At 42.9% G+C, this 19,149-nt stretch overlaps 1 pseudogene; it reads right to left on the bottom strand.

Moving 5' to 3' along the window:
* Positions 1–852: 852 nt before the first annotated feature.
* On the bottom strand, positions 853–16,963 carry LOC114784808 (fibroblast growth factor receptor 2-like; annotated as a pseudogene).
* Between the last annotated feature and the right edge of the window lie 2,186 nt (positions 16,964–19,149).

The following is a 19,149-nucleotide window of genomic DNA, read 5'->3' as shown; positions in this document are numbered from 1 at the left end:
TAAATATACATTTCGGATTCACTCTTCTAGGTTATTTTCTCTGTCATGTCAGCTATTCTCCTACACTTTCCACAGGTGAAATCCTCACTACTGACGGAGTTCGTCAAGCTGTACATTTCACACACTGCATTAATGAGGGAGGCATAATTTACGTTTTTTGGTGAATTTAGGTGATTCTTAATTCCGAGGTAATTCAGGAAGTCCTTGGAAGTAATACCAGCTGGCGCCAAACACACCAAACAGAGCAGCACCGGAAGGTGCGGTCTTGCACTTTTTGCATTTTGTCCTTTTGCATATTACTTATGGTTATTTATGCTTGCTTAAATTGGGTCGACAAAAACAAAAATGTCTGATGAATCATGATGTATTTATCATAATGTTTTGCCCAATATTGACATAATTCAGGAGCAACTTCGTAAGCTTATCATTAACATGAACTCATTCTGGAGTATTGGAAAACTAATATTTACATTGAAGAAAAATATTAAATTATTGACTTTGTGTACTACATTACCTAAGACGTGTAGTTTCCGTTTTGTTCTACGAATGGAAAATTTATATTAAAATCAGATAACACTTAAGAGTCACATTTATACTTTATTGTTGCAAATGCTGACACTTGCTGAAAAATTTAATGACTTTTCAGTAGAAAATAAAACACTTTGATCATTTAATACTTTTACATTTTTGTCTTTCTTGCATGAACATTGTAAGATCAACTATAGAATCTAAAAAAAGGTAAATGACATGCAGTGGGCACTGTGGAACATAAATATCTAGCATTTTCAAAATAAACATTTCAGCAATAAAGGCTGGACTGCAGATACCAAAAAAGAAACTGAATTAGCAGAATAAAAAGTGTAATTTCAGATTGAATTTATTATTGATATATGCATATCAAATAAACAGGAACCCAGGATCTTTTTGCTCTGTTACTGCCACTGAAGATAATTTAAATTAAAACAGACTGAATCATTCCCTTACCTACTGCAATCATTAATTATTTCATATCAGAAATATTTTTTTTCATTTTTCTTTAAAACATAAGTCAATAAATTAACATGCTACCTTTCCCTGAAGGTGAATGTGTGTGTGAATAAGAGGCATAAAAAATATGTTGCTGATAAAAAAGGTGGAATCTAGGAAAATGAGAGTAGTAGAGGGAGGAATTATTCCATACAAAAAATATTTCACTGTAAATATATAATATATATTTATACATATTTGAATATATTTACAAATATACCCAGCACTATGTACCATGTTAAATTCTGTTCATTAATGATTGTGTGGGCATACCGAACATTCAAAAAATAAACAATTAAAAAAAAGATGCAGTGTTTCTGTTTTCCATTTTCGCCACCATCCAGCATTGGCTATCCCTTTTTGTTTCTGCCTTTCCTCTTCTTGCTGATCCTCAGTTCACTGTGGTCCATCCCTGGAACGAAGAATATTGGAATGCCAGCAACGGAATGATGGTAGGAAGTTTGTAAATTCAAAAAGGGGGGGAGCAGAAATGCTCCACATTCAGTCAGTAAAGATCAACTTGAGTTGAATCCTATTTAAGAGCTTGGTCACAAAAATGTATGCGTGTATGCGTGTGTGTGTGTGTCAGCAGCACTGCAGCCCTTTCCCATCTCTCTGAGCTCCATCAGTTCATCAGGTGCTCATGTCGGGTGTCAAGAGTTGAGATGGAGCTCCTGCCCACTCATGCCTTGGAGTTCATGTGTTGGTACTTGGGAAGGCAGGGGTCATCTGGCAAGGGGTCATGTGAGAAGACTGAGTCATCTCCAGAGGAGCAGGAGCTGCGTGTGTCCTGGAAGCTTGGGGAATACTGCTCTGTTGGCGCACAGAGGAGGTCCAGATACTCCTGTAAAAAGACATGAAGAAAAAAACTTGACACATTCAGCAATGACACTAAAGAAGTTCAGCATTTTGGCTTGACCCCCTCTAGAGCAATTCACTTTCGCAAGCTTTTGATTGCGCAAACTATTCTGCACAGATCCATTTTTTAAAGGCTTTAACATTCAATGAGTTTCCACAGAACTGTAGATGGGACAGAGGCAGATTCTGTCTTTCTGAATCTTCACTTTCTAATTACGTTTCTGCAGAATTTGCATCTTCACTGATTTAGATTTCATGCCACCGACAGCACAACTAGTGATGAAATAAGAGCAGAGCTGAGAATTTTCTGCTCTTTGTGCTGGTTGCAGAAGTGCGTGAGAAGAGGAAGAGGAAGGTTTTGGGTTTCTGGATCCAGTCTCTCAGGCCCAACACACGGCAGCTCGAGTTACTGAAGCACTCCTCACCCACAAATGTTTTCCAGCCATGTAGAGAGCCAGTTAAAGTCCATCGAAGAAAAAGGAAAAAGGACAAGGCTGAGCTGTATTTTCAGGAAACCAGACCTGACCACAAAGAGTGCTGGAATTCCACCTCTCATCCCCAACGTCAAGCGGCCACAGGAACATCACTGCCACGAACAGAGGCAGGATGGAAAAAATAACTGCACGCCAGAGGGCAGGGAGAGGAAGTATAAGCCCATGTGATCAGTGAGGCACTTTTACTGCCGTGCCACAGGCCTGCATGGAATCAAACTGTGCACCATAAAACCCCTTTGGAGTTTTTTGGAGATTTGATACAGAACAGCATATGAGAATAAAACCTCTGGTCAGAGGAAGATCAATGCTTAAGAATTCACTTTAGTGTGTTTTTTTCTTTTACCTCACCTCATTGGTTGCCAGGGTGAGGATGCGGTCCAGGTCCTCCACCAGCAGTTTGAAGGTGGGCCTTTGGGACGAAATGGCATGCCAACAGTCTTTCATCATCATGTATCTGAACCAGGGAGGGTGAGAGAGACGGACAGACAGAGATGCAGAGAAACAGCTTGTTTACGACGGTCTACTTTAAACCAAATAAGCAAAATCTGAGCAAAACTCCTCCAAACATGTCATAATTTTTTTATTGATATTCTTTCCCATTTTGAAATTCTGTTTCAATATCAATTTGTTTAAGCTTCAGTTTGCTTTAATATTAATTTCTATTCTGATTCATAGTTAATCACATTAATAAAGCTACTCTACGCACAGATATCCTGAAACATATATCTAAATTACTCCACCGTGTTACCATCAGCAGCTGAATGGATTGGATGGACACATTATTTTATTTTTCTACTCAAAGAGACCTACTCAAAGTCCCATTTATTGAAGTTGTCTTTTATATCCATGAAACTGTAAAAGGTTTTCTTTCTTTCTTGTCTGAAAATGTTAATTTGCTAATTTGTTCAAAATAGACAATTTCTATATTTTCTTATGTATTACATATATTTATTTTCTTGTTACCTAGCGTGTGTGTCTGGTGATTTGTGCACTACCATTGGCCTATGTAAATATCCGGTATGTACGTCAGTCTGTTTGTCTCCTGCTCGCTGATCTCAGAACAGTCTGAGTCACCGACTGAATGGGGACACAGCTGTTTTCAGTTATAGCGCCGTTACTGAGATCATCAGACTCAAAAGACATTTTTATGCTTCATGCTAACTGGCTAACTGGTCACTTTCCCCCTGCCTACTATAGAATAAACAGTGAGGCACCTGAGCCTGACCACACATAACACACACACACACACACACACACACACACACACACATTCGCCAGGTGCTAAAGAGCTCCATGAAGTTATCATTTATGAGCACAGCATGAATCAGGCTCCATCTACGGTCCTCCAGAGGACTGAACAGAGGTGTAACTGGCTGTGCTGACAAGCATGAAGTGAGTTGTGGTGTGACTCACAGGTCATTGTTGCAGTTGCTGGGCTTGTCCATGCGATGGCCTTCCTTCAGCAGCTTGAAGAGCTCCTCTACAGGGATTCCCGGATATGGAGACCCCCCCAGTGTAAAGATCTCCCACATGAGCACCCCAAATGACCAACTGAAGATAAGCAGAGGGAAATCGTACAAAAATGGTCAGCCATGGCCCATTATTTCCAGACTAACCACAGAAGTCTGAGTTACGTACAGAAGTTACGCTACGTTACAAGAGAACAAGTAAAAACTGGCTTCTCAACGTTAATAATAAATTTCTGTCAAACCGTAACCTAGACTGTGCATGCTGTATACCAGCAGCTCTGTTTTGTGCTGATCCTCCACAACAGAGCTGACACAGACCTTCGTAGTATTTAGATGCTTCATTCAGAGGGACCGAGGTGATCAGCGTGGAACTTGGTGGCTGTTAACTGTGTTAAATGCATAATGCGCCTTTTCATTTAGGACTTTTACATACACACACACACACACAGACACACACTCAAACACAGCCAAGCAGCTGATATTGTATTTAGTGTCAACACACTCTCAGATACTTTTGTCCAAAACGATAAGCATTGGTTTGTGTACATGTGTGTCGTGTGCTTGTGTGTATTCTAAAATGCAGTGAGCTGCACAATAAAATCACTGCTTCCAAAAACAGCACACACTGAAACATCATTAGACGCTACACTCCCACTTTTACCCAAAATCTTAATTTTAATTTCAAACTTGCGTTACCTTCCCAACACATTATTTATATGTAATTTCCATTACTTGTATTTCCATTCAGGTACGCTCCTAATGCACAACATACTGTATGGAGTGGGGGCACCAGACTCCACTAGTCACCATTCAAACCAGCAGTAGCTGTTGTTCTCCACAAGATTATAAAAACAATGTCACCTTCAGATGACCTCGTCTCCGAACACACACACACACACACACACACACACACACAGAAATGTAAACAGTCTTGATTAAATCCCATGATACCTCTACAGCTCATTGGGATTCATGTAATCTGATGTCATGCATGGAGCGCTGGACTGCAGCAGCTGTAGATTGTAGCATCCCACTCTTGAGATTTCATGAGAAGCTTCATAGAACTATTAACTACACACACAGACACACACTATACTAACCCTTAACTCCAGACCCTACAACTCTTAACCTTAAATCTAATAAAATATTAGAAAATGTTAATCCTGTGGCACACGATTATGAATGTACAGTGCTGGGCCACTCAAGGACATTCACAGAGTTGTCCTGAACCCACTTCTTTGATATATTTGCTGTATGCTTAGGGTCGTCATCCTGCTGAAAGATGTACAGTCACCCCATTCAAGAGTGCTCTGGAGAGGTTTTCATCCAGGATCCCAGTTCCTGCAGGTGAAAAAAAATCCCCACAGCACGATACTGCAACCACCATGCTTCACTGTACAGATGGTATTGGCCTGGTGATAAGAGGTAGACAACAGACCATGTTTCTCATGGTTTGAGTCCTTCAGGTGCCTTTCGGCAAACTCCATGCAGGCTGCCATGTGCCTAAGGAGTAGCTTCCATCTGGGCATTCTACCATAAAGACCTGATTGGTGGACTGCTGCAGAGATGTCTGTCCTTATAGATGATTCTCCTCTGTCCACAGAGGACTTCTGGAGCTCTGAGAGAGTGACCACCAGGTTCCCTGACTAAGGCCCTTCTCATCCTATCGCTCAGTGTAGGTTACCGGACAGCTCTATGAAGAGTCCTGGTGGATTTGAACTTCTTCCACTTACAGGTGATGGAGGCCACTGTGCTCATTGGGACCTTCAAAGTAACAGAAATCTTTCTGTAACCTTCCCCAAATCCTGTCTCTCGGGTCTACAGACAATTCCTATGACTTCATGCTTGGTTTGTGCTCTGATTCCAAATAAGCTGCAAAAACATCTGAAGGCTCAATTTTGAGTTCCATGGCAAAGACTGTGAATACTTATGTACATGTGTTTTGTCAGTTTTTTTATTTTTAATAAATTTGCCAAAGCTTTAAGTAAACTTTGTTCATATTGTTATTATGGGGTGTTGTGTGTAGAATCTGAGAAAAAAAATAATGTAATTAATTTTGGAATAAGGCTGCAACATAAAAATATGTGGAAAAAGTGATGCACTGTATATTTAAGTTCACTGAAACTTACACATGCATACAATATACACACTACACACAAACCTACATACACTTATTAACATGCATATATATTGATTTAAGCAATGCAATATTTGTATATGATCTTCTACAAAGAAAATAATAAACCTCACACACACAGTGTTTAGAACAATGTGTCCAGCAGACCAACTGGAGCTCTGACATAGTGACCACCAGGTGTGTGTGTGTGTGTGTGTGTGTTGGGGGAGGTGATTTCATGCGACACCAGCAACCACCCTGTTACTAATACTGCAGCTTCAAAGCTCTACAATCAAACCAAATTCTCAATTCATAAATGGCAGCATTATTATGTCATTATACACGTTAGAATTTACAATCAATATCAGTTTATGTGTGTGTGTTAGTGTGTTTATGAGAGTACAGCAGAAAGAATTATAGATTTCATGCCTCAATTCCTTTACACATAAGAAACTGTCATCAGTTTGAGTCTGATTGTGAACAATCAACAATCATTGACATTGATATTCAGTTGTCATTGGTCGGCTGCTGGCTGATGCTTTAAATGCAAACGTGGGTTGTACTTACACATCACTCTGGTGTGTGTACACTCTGTCAAACAGTGCCTCAGGAGCCATCCACTTCACTGGAAGACGACCCTGTACATGAACATATACAAAGGTTAAGAGGTCCTTTTACAAACAAATGGCCAGCAAGGAACTCCTTAATGGTTGAATCCATTATAGCTAACTGGAGCTGTGTGTTTAAATGAACACACACACGCACAGCTCTCTCAGAGATGGGAACCGGATAAGGGTTGCCAGATAAACTGTTATCTCAACTTCCACAATCATTCAAAGACAGTTAATGAGAGAGTGAAAGAGACACGGAATGACAGACTGAGATAGTTTATCTGTAAGCTGGAGAACAGAATGAGGGATTGGGTGAAAGACACTGCAGGGGAAAAAACACACACACACACACACACACACACACAACCCAAGCAGACAGGGATATTTATTTTGGAAACCCAGACTGGATGCCACAGCCGCTAATTGAATTGGTCAGCCCTCACTCTTCATCACTGTGATGTGCCCTGTTTTTTATGACATCACTGTGGTGGAATCTGTGGATAAAGGAATCTCAGCAGGGGAAGTCAGTTAAGGTCCTGAGCTGTTAATAAACCATGACCATTTCAACTGTGTGTGTGTGTGTGTGTGTGTGTGTGTGTACATTTCTGAAACACAATTGGGTTTATGCTAGATACACACACACACACACACACACACACACACACATAAAAATGGAGGTATAAGCAGCAAAACTCACAACGAAAGAGACTCTTCTTAAATCTTAAAATTCAGCAACAACCTTGGGACCTGCAGACTGACTGAGAGGAACAAAGAATCCAGCTCCTTACACACAACACACTCACATTGGTGGTTTTCTTGTAGTAATCAATGTTATGCACATCTCTGGCAAGTCCAAAGTCTGCAATTTTCATGACGTTGCTCTCGGTAACCAGGACATTCCTGGCTGCCAGATCTCGATGTATACACTGGAAGTAGAAAAAATGTATCACAATGATGGTCACAAGGTTTTTATTTAAGAATGTAAAAATATTTTCACCTGTGTCAGTACTAATGTGAACAGTAGTAAAGTGTGAGTGTGTGTGAGAATGTGCATTTTGTATATGCATGTAACACGTGTGTGTGTAAATCTTTCCACTCACCTTCTGAGAGGCCAAGTACTCCATGCCGCGGGCGACCTGGTAGGTGCAGGAGACGAGGTCTTTAAAGGTGAGCTGCTCGTCTGATACGCGGACAATGTCATAGGAATACTCCATCCCCGGGGGGCGTCGTGCACGCAGGTACTCACGCAGGTTCCCCTTTGATGCATACTCCACGATCACATACAGAGGACCTGCAGGAACCATGCCATGGTAACTCACTGCAGCCCTGCAGTGTGTGGGCTAAATTCCACTGCTTATGCAGATATATACTCAGAAGAAACTGAACAGCTTTGTCTTAGCTATTCTTTGGTTTAAATAAACCAATTGCAAATTTAAAATAACTGGGCACTGTGACATATTAGCCAACAAATGATTTTTCCATGTGAAAAATACACTGTGTGATGGGAGTGCGCAACAAAAAAATTTCTCCTTTCTCCTTCCCTTAGTGGAGCCCCATGGATGGATGGCATTTGCCTATACTGCCAATGCCACGGGCTGGCCATGTGCGTGTGTGTTTTTGTATTCTCACCATCCTGTGTACAGGCCCCCAGGAGGTTGATTATGTTCTTGTGTTTTCCAATCATCTTCATCATCTCCATCTCAGACACAAGATCTGACAGGTCCTTCTCCGTTGCATCATCTGTGAAAGGAGAAAGAATGTCCAGGTGTCTGAGCAAATAAATAAAACACAGACACACATACAGGGAGTGCAGAATTATTAGGCAAATTAGTATTTTGTCCACATCATCCTCTTCATGCATGTTGCCTTACTCCAAGCTGTATAGGCTCGAAAGCCTACTACCAATTAAGCATATTAGGTGATGTGTATCTCTGTAATGAGAAGGGGTGTGGTCTAATGACATCAACACCCTATATCAGGTGTGCATAATTATTAGGCAACTTCCTTTCCTTTGGCAAAATGGGTCAAAAGAAGGACTTGACAGGCTCCGAAAAGTCCAAAATAGTGAGATATCTTGCAGAGGGATGCAGCACTCTTAAAATTGCAAAGCTTCTGAAGCGTGATCATCGAACAATCAAGCTTTTATATTCAAAATAGTCAACAGGGTCGCAAGAAGCGTGTGGAAAAACCAAGGCGCAAAATAACTGCCCATGAACTGAGAAAAGTCAAGCGTGCAGCTGCCAAGATGCCACTTGCCACCAGTTTGGCAGAGTTGCAACATCACTGGAGTGTCCAAAAGCACAAGGTGTGCAATACTCAGAGACATGGCCAAGGTAAGAAAGGCTGAAAGACGACCACCACTGAACAAGACACAAAAGCTGAAACGTCAAGACTGGGCCAAGAAATATCTCAAGACTGATTTTTCTAAGGTTTTATGGACTGATGAAATGAGAGTGAGTCTTGATGGGCCAGATGGATGGGCCCGTGTCTGGATTGGTAAAGGGCAGAGAGCTCCAGTCCGACTCAGACGCCAGCAAGGTGGAGGTGGAGTACTGGTTTGGGCTGGTATCATCAAAGATGAGCTTGTGGGGCCTTTTCGGGTTGAGGATGGAGTCAAGCTCAACTCCCAGTCCTACTGCCAGTTTCTGGAAGACACCTTCTTCAAGCAGTGGTACAGGAAGAAGTCTGCATCCTTCAAGAAAAACATGATTTTCATGCAGGACAATGCTCCATCACACGTGTCCAAGTACTCCACAGCGTGGCTGGCAAGAAAGGGTATAAAAGAAAAAAAAAACTAATGACATGGCCTCCTTGTTCACCTGATCTGTGGTCCATCATCAAATGTGAGATTTACAAGGAGGGAAAACAGTACACCTCTCTGAACAGTGTCTGGGAGGCTGTGGTTGCTGCTGCATGCAATGTTGATGGTGAACAGATCAAAACAGAATCAATGGATGGCAGGCTTTTGAGTGTCCTTGCAAAGAAAGGTGGCTATATTGGTCGCTGATTTGTTTTTTGTTTTGTTTTTGAATGTCAATGTATATTTGTGAATGTGGAGATGTTATATTGGTTTCACTGGTAAAAATAAATAATTGAAATGGGTATATATTTGTTTTTTGTTAAGTTGCCTAATAATTATGCACAGTAATAGTCACCTGCACACACAGATATCCCCCTAAAGTAGCTAAAAATAAAAACAAACTTAAAAACTACTTCCAAAAACATTCAGCTTTGATATTAATGAGTTTTTTTTTTTGGTTCATTGAGAACATGGTTGTTGTTCAATAATAAAATTATTCCTCAAAAATACAACTTGCCTAATAATTCTGCACTCCCTGTACACACACCTCAACGCCCATGTACACCCATCTGGCAATGTCCCTGCTGGTCGACAGCAGAGTGTTCGGTTACCAAAAGCAGAGGCCACAGAGACGCCCTTTCAGCAAGAGGGTAATTAAAGCAAGTTTGTTTAATTTGGGATAAGTGCCCCCGAGGACAGTGGCCCCCTTCATAACTCAACCACTGATCACATGACCCACATTCCTGTGCTGTGTATTCTACGCCATCTCCACTCCTATCCCCTCTGCTTTTCTCTCACCATCTCTGTCTTTCTCCATATTTCCACATGTCTCTCGCTACCTGTCTCTATCTCTGCATATGTGTTTTGGTTCAGATCGCTCAGCACCAGTCAATAAAAGGTCCCGCATTATGACTCAAGGTCAGTTTGTAACCACCTGAGCACAGACCTCCTCCCCATGATGACCCCCATACCAGGCGAGAAATGAAAACAATTTAAAATTCTGATGTAATAACCACAGGACATTTATTTTACCTTTCAGCATTTTCACTGCTACAGTCAGCGCCTCCTTGGGCTTGTCCTTATCGATGCCTAGTGCTTCAGCCATGACCACCTGACCGAAGCAACCCTCACCCAGCGGTTTACCCAGAGTCAGCCTGGGGGAGGAATCAAGCATTCAGATATTGAGATGGTAGTAGCCTAGTGGGTAACACACTCGCCTATGAACCAGAAGACCCGGGTTCGAATCCCACTTACCCATTGTGTCGCTGAGCAAGACACTAACCCTAAAATTGCTCCAGGGAGACTGTCCCTGTAATACTGATTGTAAGTCGCTCTGGATAAGGGCGTCTGATAAATGCTGTAAATGTAAATGTAATGTAAATGAGATCATGAGACCACACCCACTTCATATCAAAATGTGTTCTCAAGTCATTTGTGATTTATACTTATATATTTATTCGATTTATTTTTCCATCTGTTACTGTCTAATCTCTGTGAATGTTTTGAGCGAAGAAGGTCCAGTTACTCTCTCCCTGATCTGTCTATCATATTCAAACAGCACGCGCTGCACTGGGGTGGAGCTTGATGCCTGGGACGTCACTTACAGAGACAGCTGTGGTCTAAAAGGAGGGACATAAGATTACAACTTAAAGCCAAATGATGGCAAGATGTTAATTGGGTTTGCAACAAGTTACAGCCCAGCAATAAGCAAAACCATAACTGCCATTTTTAACAGATCATGCCATCATGATAAATCTGCTATATTATTCTGTGCAAAATGGCTCTTATTATGAAATTAATAATGCAACTATTTGTGCTCACATATACACAAATTGTTCTGTGCATGAAGCGCACACACACACACACAAGTCCAGAGGTATACAATTAACTCCACCTCTATAGCATGTCTCACGGCTGTGTAAATATTTCACACCCTTGTGGGTGCCTGGGGACAGCGCGTTCCTGTAGTAACACAATGCCATCCTTGTGTGTTTGCCACAGACGCCCCCTGAATGGCTGCCTGTCTTCCAGTCCAAGATAATCAATGTTATTTTTTACCCCCGCCCCAATGAAAAAAACTTTTAACATTCCAGAGGATTCCCCTAGGGCGTGAGCCTGGCAGGGCCACGATGAAGACAGAGGGCAGCAGCTTAGTCTCCATTTACTCGACCTAGAACTACTCTCTGGAACTACAGACATAGCACCAATGGAATTTGGAGTTTCTGCCATGAGGCTGAGGGCTGGACAGCAAAGAGACATCAATCAGGGCATGTCCTGATATCCTCTGACATCAAAAACAAGAACGCAGCCACTCTCAGCCTATTCCTGTGGCATAGCTACTTAACGACTCATTAGTGGAGAGGTGTGTGTGTTGTTCAGAATATTTATGGTCAATGGGGGAGGAGGTTGTTCATTATTGTTGCAATGCAGTTATTATTGCTGGCCTGGTCAAACACTTCCATGGACACATTGTAGGTGCAGTCATTTCTTAGACACACTAGTGGTGGATCAGTGTCAAAACACACTTTAAATGAACAGTTATCTGACAACCTCATTTACAAGAAACAAACAATATCTCTGGCCCCAGTCCCAACTTTCTGATTTGTGGTTGGATCAGAGCCACCGCCAGACTCACTTGTCTCTGGAGGAGAACTCCCAGCGAGGGTCCTCTGGAAGGTCATACTCCGGGATTGGGTCATCGTGGGCGGAGCTTCTGCGAGTGGTGATGCGTATGAATGGTTGTACTAGAGCTTGTGGACGAACTGGAGTCTGATGACACCTGTATGGTGGAGAGACACGGCTGATCACCTTGACACTCACAAACATCTTCCTTCTACGATCAGACAGACTTCTTTCAAACTAAAAAAGTTCTTCCGGTGTTCTTTTTAATGCACATGATTCCCAACATTTTGCAATCCTCAAGATCAGATCAGTGCTCCAGTGGCCCCACCTTCAAGCAACCAAATTAAAGAACAAAGATTTTTCTACTCACCGACACCACAGCTATGCCCAGCTGCCAGACCCTTACACACAATGACATACCCAAGTCTGCAAATAATCACACAACTGCAGACAACCACCTAGTCTGTGTTTGCACGTGTGCATGCAGTTATGTCTAAGCGTTGTGTGTGTGTATGTGTGTGTGTGTGTATGTGTGTAGGGCCCTACAGTCATGTGTAAAGAACATTAGAACTCTTTATCTACTTTCTGTTACCTGGCGGCGCAGGGGAATCTGCTTGGTCAGCTTGTGGACGGCCGGCTGGCCACCAAGTCTGACTTTTTGGTTGTGGTCCTCATCCGGCAAACAACCACAATAACCACCATGCAGGCGATGAGGAAACACCAATGCAGTAGATGGCAATCTCCACATAGTCTGGTGGATATGTGGGCAGAAGATCATCAGATGGTGCTAAGGATAAAAATGGGAGGAAATTAGAGACAAAATGTTCTTAAGCTTAAAAATGGACAGACCAGTACATCAACGCAAAACTAAATCTCTCATGCACACCCACATAACATGTACAAGCTCTGCTCCAAAGGGCCCAGAGTGTCATTTGCAGTCTCATTCGCATTGTTTGTGTTCAACTGGAAAAGTTGATTTGTGCACCCCAGCCCTGCCTGACACGCACCTCACACACACACATCCCTGTTCATAAAAACCACAGCTCATAAAAACCTGCTCGCTCACCTCACAGACTCCAGTCTATAGCAAACCCACAATAAATAAAAGATGTCGCCCACCGTGCTTGGCGCAGTCCCCTTTTTTCACAACAAAGCGATTATCTACCCAGACAATAAGGGAATTCTGGACCTGCAACCAGCTCTGGCATCTGAATGTCCATCTGAAAGACATAAACACGTATCTGCATATAACCTGTTAGCACTAATGCTAAAGCCTCAAAAAGACACATTGTTCAGTCCTGCAGTGTTGTGCAAGGGCTGTAGTTCCCAAAATCATTGTACGTATGTAGAAACACTTCTTACAATTTTGGTAGACTTACGGAATGTAGATTTAGTTACAAATCTACATTTCACATTTTAGTTCACTATTTTCATAAGACACAGACAGGACAGAGGTTGGCATCTTGTATAAACATACGGCGGCCATCTTGCTATTTGTAGTCCCTGTGTTGCCAGTAACCTTTTTCTGATCGAACACACCTCATGCTGACTCTTTTAGAATATGCCTGGCCTGTCTGCTATTTGACCTTGATGTTTTCAAGTTCTTGCCTGACACCATTCCAGAACTCTTCTCTGGTACCTCTGCTCTCGCCAATAATGACCCCTGCCCACTTCCAGCCAGCCACAGTAAGACTAAATCCTTCAAAACACTGTGATCTACCATCGCTGCCATGTGACATGTGCCCTTCCCCACTGCTGCTTCATTGCCCCTCTGCGCCCATGCTGCCCCAAGCCCTGGTCGCCAGCAAAAACACCTGTGACTCTGCATCCCCAGCTCCCAACACTCTGCATCCCCAGCTCCTGCTGTTATGTCTGTGAATGCCCCCCAGCACCTCCTGTGACACTTGTTTGTTATTTAACCTACTGAACATTGACCACACACACACACACACACACACACAAAAAATTAATGATCAACACAACAAAAGGGATCACAATTTATGACAATGTTCAGCATTCTAACTTTGTAGTGTTCAAGCATTTATCAGAGCTAGGACATACAGACAAACAGAAAGGGAGTAGAGCAGTGCCTGCAGCTGCCATCACACTCTTTGACCTCACACAGATTGACCTAAAAAGGCAAACAGTACTAAATGAAAATAGATTTTTTGGCTTTGTCTGCAGGTCACTGCTTGCTCCCCCTCCAAAGGATCATGGCCAAGAAATTGGCAAAAGGTCAGGGCGGGCAGAGAAAATGTACCTGGAAGCACGGTTAACCAGCAGAGTGAAAGGAGATCCCGATAGAATTACCAGCCAAGCAGGTATACTCGCCCGCATCTTCCAGAGTCACATTGGACAGGTAGAGCACCTCGATCTCCCTTGTCTGTGGTGTTACACCTGCCGTCTGGAGAGCAAGAGTCCCAGGGAAGGGACAGGAAGGACAGAAGGGAGAGGAGAGATGCAAGGAGAGAGACCAAAAGGGAAAAAGAGAGACAGAAGAAGAGAAAAATGAGACCCAATTCCCACAAGGTGAAAATTTCAAGGTCTTAATCCAGACACATCAGGGACTGGATGGATGTGTCAAACCCCAAAGCCTGAATAACTGGACACAAAAGGGAAGGAGGGAGAAAAAACAAGCAAAAAAACTACAAACTACAACCACCACACTCAAAGCCCCGTCACCCACATAGTCCCAGACACACACAAAGGTATTCATGGAAAATATCTCCTGCAACCCCAAATCCAAAGGGATGACAAGGGAGATATGAAGCAAAGAAGGGCATTTTAGTGAGCATTGCAGTGTCCAGTAAGCTTTTCCATGACTGCTGTGGGAGACACACACACCAAGGGACCCAACCACCGACCCGAAATCACCAGGGAAGGAGGGAAAAAAAACAATGAACCACAACCACAGTCCAACACAGAAGGTCAGGGGTCACACGGTCAGAGTCAGGCGTCAGAGTTTACCTGGGAGAACAGTCAGCCAGCCTGACTGGTTGACCTCCCGATATAATTGGAGACTTTGCAGGTGTACTGTCCCGCGTCATCCTCAGTCACGTTGTTGAGCGTGAGCACCTCCACATCCGAGCTGTTAATACCCGATCGCTGGAGACCGACAACACGGTTACACACCACTCACACACCACTGCACGGACATACAAACACAGATTTAGCGTACAGAGATTATTCACACAAACACATGGGCATATACACAAAATACACACACACACACACACACACCACACACACTGTAATAAAAGTTGAAAGTGATTACTTGTCACAAGTGACACACCAAAGCTCAGCACGCAATGCACACAGTGAAATGTGGTCATTTAACCAATCCCCTGAGGGAAGCAATGGGTTTGTCGTGAAAGGTGCCCAGGGAGAATTGTGTGGGGATGGTACTTTGCTCAGCCGGTTCAGGATTCGAACCATCAACCTTCTAATTATGGGTCTGTTTCCTTACCACTAGGCCACCACTGCCCCAATGAATGAAACCAAACAGACAGATTCCAGTTCAGAGACACACACACACACACACAACCACACACACACACACAAGCAATGTGAAGATCCACCACACCAACAGCACTGAAAATACAGACAGCGACGCTGTCCTCTGGTCAAATCAGAATTGGGAAGAGCAATCCATGACCGTAAAATGGGGCTTCGAAAGAGAAAAACAGAATGAAAAGGGAGGAGACCTGTAGAGAAAGGAATCTTAAAGGAAGGAGAGATGCTATTCTTGACCTACACACCCAATATTCTTAGACATGATTGATATTTTGCAGGTCATTACAGGTGCATACCTTCAGCACGCGGACGTAGGGGTGTCCGTCAGGACCATAATGGCTTGCCGTTCTTCTGAATGTGCTTCAGCCACTGAATATGAGGTTGGGCAATCGCTGTACACCTTGCAAACAAAGCGCGCATCCTCACCAATGTGGACTGTGGTGTTGGCTGGCAGGCCAGCCTGGAGGATGGGCCGATGGGGTGAACGTTCTGAAAGGGGCACAAAGAACAAAGGAGCGGTTCCATGTAGCAGGATGTTCAAGGTCCTCATAAAGTAAGAACAAGTGTGTGTGTGCAGACTAAATGTTGTCCTTTAGTCTACATGTGAGAATATTCTGTACAGTTTTGGGTGTCTTATCAGTATACTACCGTTCTGATTTAGAGCCTCAGCCCCAGATAAGAACTAAACAAACATACTCAACTAGACTCTCACTTATACACACAAAACAGACACCACACACACACAACCAACACCCACTCAGTCTATGCAATCATACAGGCCTTCCTGAGCCCAATATTCATATCATGCTCACTCACCACACACACACACACAACACAACACTGACAGTCTATACCTAATTTACTGTTGACGACATAAACGCATACGGCCAACACCTTGTACAAACACACATCCAACAAAAACACAGTTAATCTGTATATGAGTGTGTGTGACTCACAGTCAGAAACACACACAAAAGGAGCTGAAACAGAACAGAGGGGTTCAGGGATCGAGCGAGAGGGAGGGGTAATGATTGGATGAATAAAGCCCCTCAGCTGATGGGGGATGAAAAGACAGAGGAGGCAAAAAGAAAAGAATGAAGAAAGACGAAGGACTTTTCATTACACTCAACTGAATGAGGTTCCTCATTCTGATAATGTACCATTAATATCTCACTATTTCTCTCTCACACACAGTGAAAATCCTGTACACACACAGCTCACAACCCATACACACTTCTGTCTTAGTGAGGACCTATTATATAAAACAGGGTAACACATAGGATGCAATGGTGGGAACTCACCGACTACATCCAGTGTGTAGGTGTGGTTGATGGAGCCAAACTCATTCTCCAGAACACAGGTGTAGTTTCCTTTATCAGAGGGCACCACACTCTCCATGATCAGGGTCCAGTGCTGGTGACGTAGCTGAACGCACATATACACAGAAAGTTACAGAGATTATAGAAACCCTACCACCAACCAGAGTCAGAGAATGAGGATAACTATGAAGCCAGAGGAACCCGCAGTAACAAGATGTGAGGTCCACACCACCACAGCATGATGGGAAAGCTAATAAGATCTGAGCTGACATGGCCAATGCTTCCGCCCCCTCCTTAGGAATCCAGCTCTCATGACTTCAGGCACTTCCACCCTGCCCCCCACTTCCCCCCAGCACTTTCCCTTTGCCTTATTTTCTTATAGATGGACCCTCGATTTATGATCTCTTTTCAATCATAAACAAATAAACAATTTAAAAATGGTTCTTGGAACCAAATAATTCATCCGTCAATTACCAAACTAGATCACTTTCTTCCACTGGTCACTGTATTTTAAATAACAGAGTACACTGTCCCCATTAAATGCCACCAAAACACTAGTCCTATCAGCATCAGAATGAAAAATGTTCCTTTTCCATGACATTCAACTTTTAAAGACATAAATAAACATCTGATAACAGAACCTTCAGCAGTCCTGGTGTTCTACAATAGAACCTCGGCAATACAAAACCCTGTAGGATTTTTACAGGCCACAAATCTACTGCCTATGAGTCCAGTTAAGAGTCCACAGGCTTTTACTAGAATCAGTAATATAATCAATAATCAAAATGATAAGTAAATATCAGTACAGTACCCACCCACATAGCCACCCACCTGTCGCTAATCTCCAACAAGAGGCAATCCTCTTATGTAAATGTCTGGAGTTAACTTTCACCAGCGTTGACACTTGTGCTGCTCATTCTAAAGCTTTCATTTCAGCATGAATGTCCGTTGAGGAGTGATGCATCTATTGAGGAGGCCAGTGCATCTATTGGTTGTTTGTAAAATAAGTACTTTTGTACTCATGGAGCAAGGGTCACAGACAACAGTCTCACCCAGGTATCCACCCATGCGATCCTCCTGGCGGAAGGGGCCTGCCGTTCTTCAGCCAGCGCATCCTAGGCTTGGGGTTCCCAGTGGCAGCACAGCGGAACTTCACAGTGTTGGCTGCAGGACAGCGTGCAGCTTCTTCTCCATCTTCTCGGGACTGGTCCACTGTGGCGCCCCTACAGGACAGAGGCATCACAACCCACAGACCTTTATTGCTCATTCACGTGACACACCCAAAAGCTCACCACGTGCACACGTGCTCACGCCTACTATTGCTATTACATCTATTGCTAAGTTTTACACCAAGCAGCATATTTTATACTGACATACAATGATATGTCCACCTATACCACTAAATGCTATGAGATCAACTATGCTGGCACAAATGCTTAATGGGTTCTTGTTATTTGATATTTTCATTCAAAAAAGGGAAAAAAATCTTGTCACTATTAAATGGCCACACGAAACATGGAGCTCATGTGCTACTGTATAAAAGGAAATGCATGTGCAACAGGACACATGTGGTATGTGAATTTGCGCTTACAAAATACAACAGGTCATTTTGAGTCCATTGGCAGCATGCAACAGGAGTCTAATCACACAAGGGCATTTTATTCACGTTATGAGTCACGAGGTAACATATAGTTTTGTAATAATTTTGTCAATTCGTAATAATAATGAATACAAATAACTTTCATTTCCTTTCAAATGATTAAAATAGCATCTAAAGCTCTGGTTTTTATTTAGTGACTAAGAGCAAGAGGGAGAGGAAAGAGAGGAAACAGTGGAAAAGAGAAGCACTAATTTCTTCTCTTTAAATGTGAATGTTTAATGATTCGCAGTGAAGGGGCCCTGGTCAGGCCAACCAGCCAAACAGGAGGCAGTTAGGGGGGGAACTAGGTGGGGGGATCTGTCAGGTTAGAATAACCTCACCAGTTACGAACAGCCTTAAATAAAACATATTTGGATTCTTGCATCAGCCCTGAGGGGTGAAGCTGCCGCTCGTTGGTCAAGAATGTAAACGGACCATCACGTTGTACTGAAGCTTGGTGTCTGTCTCCTGTCTTCAACCCACAATCAAATCCTGCACCAAATTTATACGTTAGTAACAGTGTGGATGAAAGGCGTAAAGTCGCACCTGACATAGGAAACACATTGCCATGCCCTTATCTACGTTCATCATCAGTCATTATCTCTGTGCGCAGCTGTTCTCAACTCAATCTTAAAAATAGGGCAGCCTTGATCTCACATGTTAAACATTCAACCAAATTAAT

This window comes from Denticeps clupeoides, chromosome 2 (assembly GCF_900700375.1).
Source record: "Denticeps clupeoides chromosome 2, fDenClu1.1, whole genome shotgun sequence".
NCBI lineage: Eukaryota > Metazoa > Chordata > Actinopteri > Clupeiformes > Denticipitidae > Denticeps > Denticeps clupeoides.
Note: the sequence above shows the minus strand (reverse complement) of the source record. Positions and strands in the feature narration are given on the sequence as shown.